Source organism: Protopterus annectens, chromosome 6.part0 (genome assembly GCF_019279795.1).
Source record: "Protopterus annectens isolate FY-2018-M chromosome 6.part0, PAN1.0, whole genome shotgun sequence".
NCBI lineage: Eukaryota > Metazoa > Chordata > Ceratodontiformes > Protopteridae > Protopterus > Protopterus annectens.
Window position 1 is genome coordinate 217,792,178 of NC_056737.1, and position 10,025 is coordinate 217,802,202.

The window sequence follows — 10,025 nt, forward strand, 5'->3', positions numbered from 1 at the left end:
CCATTATTGAATATAATGCAGCTTTTGTCATGTAATTATCTAAACATATCACACAACTTGAGAGACCTCAGTGATTCATGACTAAAAATATCAATGGCCTCAAAATTCTTAGTCAGACTGGCAGCCCCTTCATTGTACTCAGTCTCTTGCAGATTTCTTCACTGAGAGCTATGTCTAGCCTTTCGTGCCATGAAAAATCCAGCCCAATGTGATCTTTTACTTCTTCATAGAACTAATGATACATCACATACTTGGCTAAAGGAACTAAACCTTCATCAGCAGATAAATAAGGCATGTTGGCATGACAGATTCATATCCCAAAAGTGTCTCACCTCTGGAACAGAATTCTACTTCATGTCAAACAAAGTAGCACCCTTGTCACCTTCAAGATAAACTTTGATGGTTATCCTGTTAATGGATAGTCATTATCATCATCATCATTAGCCCCCTTTTCCCATTTTTTTCCTACGTGGGGTCGTGATATGGTGTTAACTATTGCCAACTCTCTCGATTCAGTGCCACCCCTTCTGCCTTCTTCAACACTCATGCCTGACTGTCACAGATCTTCTTTCACACAATCCACCCACCTCTTTGCTGGATGTCCTCGTTTCCTCTTACCTTCTTCCTGTCTGTCCCAAATCGTCCTCACCAGATTGTCTTCTGCTTTTCTACACATGTGCCCAAACCACTTTAATCTGTTCTCTTTGACCTTTTCTGCAATTTGAGCTACTTTGGCTTCTGCTCTTATGTCCACATTTCTTTGTCTGTTCCACAGTGTGCAGCATACCACCTTTCTCAGGCACTTAATTTCCATCACCTTTAGTTTCTTCAACTGTTCTGCCTTTACTGCCCAGGTTTCTGTACCATACACTAGTACTGGTTGCACCCCTGTCTTGTACACCTTACTTTTCAACTTCTTTGGCATTCTTCTGTCAGACTACACCTGATACTCTATGCCAGTTGGCTGCAGCCCCTCTGATTCTAGCTTTGACCTCTTCATTCAGGCTACCCTTCTCCTCAACCACTCCTCCAGATACTTGAAGCTGTTTACCTGTTCCACTATCTTCCCTTCTATCTCTATTCTCAGCTTCTTCTGATTTCCCCAGTTTGCTGCCATTACCACCATCTTATCTGTACTTAGTTTCATCCCATGTGCCTTCAGATTTTCATTCCATTCTTCTATCCTTTGCTGAATTTCTAGCTCAGTGTCTGCCTGTACTACCACATTGTCTGCATACAGCAGCTTTGTTGATCTGTCCCCACCAATTTGTTTGCTAATGTAGTCCATCACCAGTATGAACAGTAGTGGGCTCAGAGCTGAACCCCGATGTACACCCACTCCCACTGGGAACCCCTCTGTGAGGCCAAACACTGTTCGTACTTGAGTCACTGGGTCCATGTACATAGCCTGCAGTGATTCTACCAATGTTTCCGGGACTTCAAACCACCACAGTACTGCCCAGATTAGCTTTCATGGGACCTTGTCATATGCTTTCTCCAAGTCTAGGAATGCCCAGTTGGACTGTCTCCTCATCTCTAGCTTCTTCTCAAGTATCTGTCTCAATGCAAACATTTGGTCAATTGTGCTGCATCCTGATCTGAATCCAAACTGCTCATCTCCCATCTTACATTCTACTACTCTGCATATCTGTTTATCAATCACCCTCTCCAGAACTTTCATGCAATGTGGTAGGAGTTTGATCCCTCTGTACTACCCACAGTTGTGGATGTCCCTTTTGTTCTTGTACACTGGTATGAGTATGCTTATTCTCCAGTCATCTGGGATACGCCTTTCTCTCCACACTGTTATTAGTACCCTTAGGAACCATTTCTCTCCTATCTCACCCAGCATCTTTATCATATCTGCTGTGACCTCATCTGAGCCTGCTGCTTTCTCTGACTTCATCTTCCTTAGTGCTGTTCTTACTTATTCTAAGGTGGGCTCCTCTTCTTCTCTCATTGTAGGCTGTTTCTGGGGCAGTACAGCTTCTGTGGAGTTTTCTTCATTCAGAGGCTGCTGGAAATACTCCTTCCATCTGCCTTTGATGTCCTGTGGACTGGTGAGCAGGTTGTTGCTGGCATCCCTTATGAAGGGTGTCTGACTGTCTTCTTTACCTTTCTGTCTTTGCCTTGCAACCTGATAGAGTTTCTTTGTGCCCCTTATTGAGTCACTTTCCAGAAGTTGGTACAGTGCCTCTGATGCCCTATTCTTTGCTATTGCAACTTCTTTATTAACTTCTTTGTTAACCAACGAGTAGTCCTTCCTAGCCTGGTCAGTCTTCTCTATCTCATATTTCTTCCTGCACTCCTTTCTTTGATGATTTCCTGGACTTCTGAATTCCACCACCAACTTTCCTTATGTACCTTATTTCCATACCTGGCTCAGCCACATATCTTTTCTGTAGTCCTAACACATGCTGTTTCAGGCGCTGCCACTCTTCTTCAACTCCACCTATTTCTTCCTCTTCTTGGGGTGCTAAAGCCCTGAGTAATTCCTTGAACTGCTGTACTTTCTCTCCAGTCAACTTCCAGGTCTTCAGCCTGGTCTCTGTTGAGCTTAGAGCCTTTTCTGACAACTAATGGTTTATGCTCTGGGCCAGCTGTTTCATTGGGGATGACTTTGCAATCATAGATTCTACCCCAGTGCCTTTTCCTTACTAGGAGGAAGTCTACCTAAGTTGCATGTTGGCTACTCTTGTATGTGATCTTGTGTGCCATTTAATCCTGGAGGGGCTGCAGCATTCAAAAAGTAACTGCCAAGACAACTCTCTGAATTCTATTAAGGTGCAAAAATATAAATAATATGTTGAGTAAACAACCAACAGATTGTAATAATTTTAAGAAGTTTTTGTTTTATGTGGTGGAAAAGGTGCTTCAGTATGTGAGGGGGGTAATTGGGAAGCTGATTCAGAGTTTAGAGAGTTGTATTGGCAGTTACTTTTGAATGCTGAATTCCCTCCAGAAGTAACACTGTTTTAATGTTAACATGACTAAGAGAAATTTCTTGGATCATGTGATGAGTTTAGGAGCTATTTATGGTAGTAGGAAGTGATGTATGTTATTCTGATGAAGTTCCTTTTTAAAAATGTGGAATGAAAATACTCAATTATTCTTAAATTTCTGACTGAGTCCAACAGGCCTCTGTGCTATTTTTGGCCCCTAGAGCCAAAATGCAGTCAATGTTAATCAAGACAGAATGTCATTAAGGTTATTATTACTTGCTAATTCACTATTTCTAATTCTAGAGCTGGCATTTCTAATAATATTTTAACATCATAAATTCTGTCCAGGCATACTATTGCATTGTGAAATAACAAGCACAGACCGGTAATATGTATACCTAAAAGTAAATGGCAGTTTAGGTTAAGAACTCTGATTGCCCTTTAAGTGAAAATATGCTGCATAATTCTTTAAAACTACCTATGAAATATTCATTATCACTTGTAACTTTAAGTAGAAACAAAGAAGAAATCTATTTAAATAATCTTGAATTTAGTATTATTAAAAAGCAAAACTAAGATTCACAGCCTTATTACATTATTCATTGCCTTTCTCTGTTCTTTCCCCATGCTGACTTTATTTCCTGTTCTCTGTCTGTACTTTAAAAGATTTTAATAAAATGACAAATGTTACAATGAATAGCTGAGGAGATTTGTACATTCACTCTTTATGTATAACCCCTTCTTCTGTTGTCATCTTGAACTGGCTAGCCATTGAAACTGCCACTGGCAAAAACAGTTCCATTCAATTACACATTTAAAATATATGTTAACAAAAAATATGTTTTGTCACTTAAAAACTCTAATGTGAAATTATTAAGATTATTGGAAAATCCTAATTGAAGTTCAACATAATTAGCCTTATCCTAGAAAAAAATACTATTTGTGAATCGCCTCTTCCTCTCAACATAATGGGCAGACCATTGCACAAACCACGTTTTACCCTAAATGTGAGCTGCTTTCAAGACACACTTGTCTGCAGCCCTGCCCCCTCTCCAACCATCCACAAGTGATCAAAGAATAGACATATAATGCTAACTACACTAACCAGTCTACTGTAATGTTGTTTTTCATTTCTACCAATCCTGATTGTGTCAAAACCCAGGCCAAATCTGTTAATAAATAATTGTGTCTTAAATCCTCTTTGTAACATTGTACATTTTGAAGATGATGTGTGGTGCCATAATATCATTTTGATTAATGTTTCTTCACTTTATTTTTCCCTCTGTATGGCTTCATTGAGATTTCCTTATTATGATAAACGACTTTCTGTAAGAGTAGCTGTAAAAGACTGTAATTTCTGGTTTTAATAAGTTACTACTAACTCTCCTAATTAAATTATATTTTAAAATAATGAATGAAAATGCAGTGAAATGTTAAGATAATGAGTATTTTTGAAAAAAGTCACTTTTGATTCCAGTACTACCTGAAAGAACTTAAGAATGTATCCAAGCAAAATACTGCAACAGGGTTTGAGGAAGCTTAAGATTTACTCATCTCGTGCCAAAGCTTAGAAAGTAGATAAACTAATCACAATAAGGTCCTTTAGAGGATCCCTGCCACTGATTGCTTCGTAAGAGATCTAACAAGAAATGGCCAATAATAATGAATGCAAAACAAAAAAATTGAAAGGTTATTGACTGTGGGCCGGATTCACGAAACCTCTGTGTAAGACTTAATATGTCTTACTCGGAGGCTGCAGTTGAACGGTATGACATCAGCATGCCATGTATATTCATGAGGGCATGCTGAATCATACCCAAGTCTAACACGGTCCATGCAGGGCCGGATTCACGAAACCTCTGTGTAAGACTTAATATGTCTTACTCGGAGGCTGCAGTTGAACGGTATGACATCAGCATGCCATGCATATTCATGAGGGCATGCTGAATCATACCCAAGTCTAACACGGTCCATGTAGGAAAGTAGGGGGCATGTCCGATTGCCGAGTACAGCATAGGGACACACCCCCAGAAGAGTCAGAGTCCTGAAAGTAAACACCCACGAGCGAGTCCGCTGAAATGTCAAGGAACACAACACCACACATCCCCACAGACTAAACCCTACTGAAAAACTGTAAAAATAGCAGTTTCCTTTTTTTTTTCTTTATAACTTCCAAAATGTTTTATGCTGGTATGCCCTTCGCTCAACCACAGTTAGCAGATATGACATTGAAAAGCATATAGGATCTACATATTCAAATTAAGCAAAGTAGCAATAGCGTAGTGGTACAGACGTCACCCAAAGAATAGGTAGTCACGGTTCGAGCCCCACAACATCCCCCTCCATTTTTCTTTAAATAAGTATGAAACAATTCCCCGATATAAATAAATTTAATTTAAGTAAAATGTAATGAAATGGCCCATGTATTTCTGAACAAAACCTATATTATGTATATATAAAAAGGATAATAATTGCCCGTTTAAGCTTAATATGAGTGCCCATAGCTGAGCGGCACTTTAACAAGCTTAATATGAGTGCTTATGGCTAAATAACACATTACCCAGCATAAGCTCTTTGCGTGGAGCTGCGCAGCATGCCAACCAGCTTACCGTCTAGCAAAGCTGGGCAAGCTGTAGCAATGTCGCCTTTACACAGACACACCTACTAGCCTGTCTAGACAGTAGTAAAATAAGAAAACAATGGCAAGGATCGAATCCAGGATACTGTGCACCATAGTCAAAGTACTGAACCACTAAGCCATGACAGTTGTACTGAGAAATACAGTATTACCATACATATAGGAATGAATGAAAATATAACCATGACAAAGCAGGTTTGCTGTAAGCAGAGAAATATCCAAAATGGCCAATCACAGATAAGTGCGAAAAAAATATATAAGCCCCATAGGAGGGAATACACACCATAACTGATTGTGGCACCCATTTGCAGTCAGGATGGCAGGTGCAGGAGAGGGGAATCGCTCTAGATCACAAAGGTGGGGTGTTGAGGAGTCAAAATATATGGTTTGGCTCCTAGTCCATGATCATGAAGCACAACTCATGCAGGGCCGGGTTCAATGGGGAGTGTATAAGGCAGAGGCGTGGAACCGGTTGGCACATGATCTCACCAGTGCCACAGGCATTCCGAGGACTGGTGAACAGGTCCATCACCACCATGCAGACCTGAAGCGACAAAAGGAGGACCAACTGAACCGATGGATCCAGGAGGCCCGCCAAATGCCCAATGCCCCACTACTGAGTAAGTATCCATTATCCAGTATGTAAGACATGCTATCCTAGCCTATAGTATGGATAGGTATGTTACAATATTCCTTCATTTATAGTACAGCTGCAGGTGTTCGTTCCACGAATCGGCAAGCCTATGCTGATAGGCTGTCGAGGTTGTGCCACCAGGCAGGTTAGTAATTATTCTGCTGGTATTGTTATAGAATATAAGTGGGACAGCTTGTAAAAGAGTTCAGTGTTGTAACCCAGCAATAAAGGTCAAATAAGCCTAGAAGAAAGATTCTGCTAGTATTGTAAGATTAGATAAGTGATGCAGCCTGGAAATGAGTATTGCAATCCAGTAATAAAGACTAAACAAGTCTCAGATAGAGTTTCCACCTGTATTGTAATATCAGATAACTGCTTCAGCCTGAAAATGAGTGTTGTAATCAATCAACAAAGGATAGACAACTGTTGAATACATCCTTGTAAATTCTGCCATATGAAATAAGTGAGTCAACTGGAAAGGATTGTTGTAACCCAGTAATAAATGTTAATAAAGCCTAGAATTAAGTACTATCCTGAAATGTAAATATAATATACGTGAGAGAGTGTGAGAAAGAGAGTTTGAAGCTACCAAGACATCTGCAATAGGTCTGGAATAAAGGTATACTGCATTCATTACATAATGAAATGAATGAGACAGCCACAACCAAAGAGTAAAATGTCTTTAATAAAGTACAGAACCTGGACTGTGTCCGTCCCACAATTTGGATATGTTGCTGTACCTTTGCATTATGGAGATAGTATGGTTGTATGAAATGCTGAACATCCACAGTTGTCTAGACCCATATAAATCAAATGTAGCAGGATGCTTTACCTGAACACAGACAGATATGAACATATATGAATAAAAATGGAATGTATATTAATGTAGCAGTAACATCCCCATCACCAGCATTCCTAAGGTTACATACAGGAAACTGTACTAATACATGTAGGGGATATATATCTGCATCTACTAGGAATGTACAGTATATGTATAGGTAGTTCACGTTGTTAATGTAATATTTCTCCACCCTACCCTATTTTCACAAATTATGCCATTCCACACCAAACTGGGTATGTGTATTCACAATTAATTCCCATGGACATTTGTCTTGTTGGTTTATACATATCTGCATGTACGTTGATGCATGTGCCCTGTTCACATATCCAAACCTGATGGCCTGTTGCCACCAATCAACCCTGCATGCTGTTGGAATGTCCACTGTTGTTCTAAATATGCATGTGTTATGCTTGCTGCTCAATGTTCAGAATTCATGTGTGTTTGGTTAATGTGAATACTGATGCATGCTGTTACAACTAATTTTGAATGGTATTTGTTACTAACCCAAAATACCATAAAATACTGCTAAACATAGGACAACAGGGAAGGCGGGTTCCAGCGGACCCACCTCTCCCACCTCAGCTGGCGAGTGCACCTGGCACCAGTGCCCAGGCCGGGACCTCCTCCTCCGGTGGCCCTGTGCCACCTTCGGGTGGAAGGGCTGCAGGGGATGGGGCTTGTTCCCCCTCTGCAAGCGTGGCCAGAGGAGAGCCTCCACTCACCCTCTATAGGGTCCGGTCTGTGGTGCGTAGTGAGATCAGGCATTCTGTGACTGATCCACTACGCCAGCTTGAGGCGAGAGTGGCGCAACTCACAGGTGTACCTCCCGTCCTATCCAGCCCCTAGCACAGCCCCGGCCTGGGCTGTGAAGGTGCAGTGGTAACTGCCCATGGGTGGGGATCTCAGTTCCACTGTTGCCATCTGTGGGCTCATGGGCTTGCGATATCCAAACATCCATCCCCGTCAATTGTGTTTACCCCCCCATGTGTCATACTCCACCCCTGTATGCATCTTGTTTGTCTTGTCTGTTAACCTCCCCAACCTACCTCCCCAAATATACCTACTTCCTGTACCTCACATTCCACTCTCACCTGAAAAAAAAATAAAAAAGGGCACTCTGTTCCCACAAAAAAATTACGCCCCATACATAGCTGCCCATTTCTCATACATGTCTGCTGGACATGTAAACTGATAATTACAACTGGCTGTACAACATATTTTATTGTCCTCACCCCTCTCTCAGGGGTGGAAGGTGTCAAATCTCACTCTAAATTTCTAACATATGCACAGCTGTTGCTGGTAAAGAATTGGGCAGCTATGGGCCTTCCCTACATCCTTCCTGCACATCCCAAGCTTGTTTTCCTACTGTCCTACCCTCTTTGTGCCCCCTTTTTCACCACTTTCCTATTTCCCCATTTTCTTTTCTTTAAAAGAAAATAGTGCGGGTGTTAGCGGGAGTAAGCACTTTTAAGCAGTAGTCAGCGGGTGTGTGCTTGTGTGCACTTAGCTAAGCATAGATAAGCATTGCGCAAACTCGCGCAAACCCGCTTACAACTGCTTAAAAGTGCCTTAGTCACTCTGTATGACAAGGCCTGTAGTCTGCTCATCAGCAAAATAAAATACCCCTGTCAGTCTCGAACCCAGGACCTTGGAAACACTAGACTGCATGAATTACCACTCAACCACAGCAGATATACAAGAACTTGGTGCTGAAAGAAATATATCATGAAATACAAAGAGTGAATGTAATGGGAAAATAGGAAGGCCATTACACAAAGCTTGTTCTGTGTATCTTTACTGGCAATTCTTGTGGAATTTCATTACATTAGTGTGATAAGAGAAACAGCCATGCTAGTAGGTAATAATGTTACAGTAGCACCTTACAAACCCCACACAGTATCAGAGCAGAATAAACACCGCCATATTTGAATAGGTAAGAGGCCAGACCTCCCAACTGTGACTGATTGACAGGGATGTCCCTGATTTGCAAACAAATGTTACCTGTGACCCACTGACTCCCTGTGAAATGTACTCACAGTAGGCAGAAAGGTGGGGAATCCCACGTAATGGTAACTGTCAATAAGTTACAGTAGACACTACTTGCATGTCAGAAATGGTGTAGTAATACATATGCTCAAAATACCCCACAGTCACAACTGCAGAATATCTGAAATATATCATGGGTATATCCCACTGATATGTACCTTTCCCTGAGGCTGGTCAAATATATACCTGCGAGTATCTCAGGCCTGGAAGTGTCAGAAACACAGGCATATCATCCTGTCTGCTGTTAAACACTCTGCGAATAGCTGTAGAATTACATCCACAAGCATGCCCTTATGTAGGAGTACAACACAGAAATATCAAATGATGTAGTCATCTAACATACTAATGACAGTATAGCAGTCCACAAGCACTGCATGTGCCTGATATTCATAATTGTTAGTACAATATACTTAGCTGTCCTCACCCCTCTCTCAGGGGTGGAAGGTTTCAAATGTCACAGCAAATGTCAAACATATGTACAGCTATTGCAGTTAAAGAAATGTGCAGCTATGGACCTTCCCTACACCCAGCCTGCACATCCCTAGCTGGTGTCCCCAGTGACTTTCTGCTTCCCGCTTACAACTGTTTAAAAGTGTCTTATTCACTCTGTATGACAAGGCCCCAGTACTGCTCAGCAGCAAAATAAAATACCTTTGTAAGTGTCAAATCCCAGACCTTGGGCTCGCCAGACTGCATGAAGTACCACCAAGCCACAGCAAACATATAAGAACTTAGTGCTGAAAGAAATATATCATGCATTACAAGGAGTGAATGTAAATGGAAAATAGGAAAGCCATAGCAACACATTCCAGTAAAGACAAATATCAGGCATTCAAGGAGTGAATGTAAAGGGAAAATAGAAAAGCCATAGCAACACATTGCAAGAACCACTGTTGTATGCCAGTTAATCCACAAATCCCACAA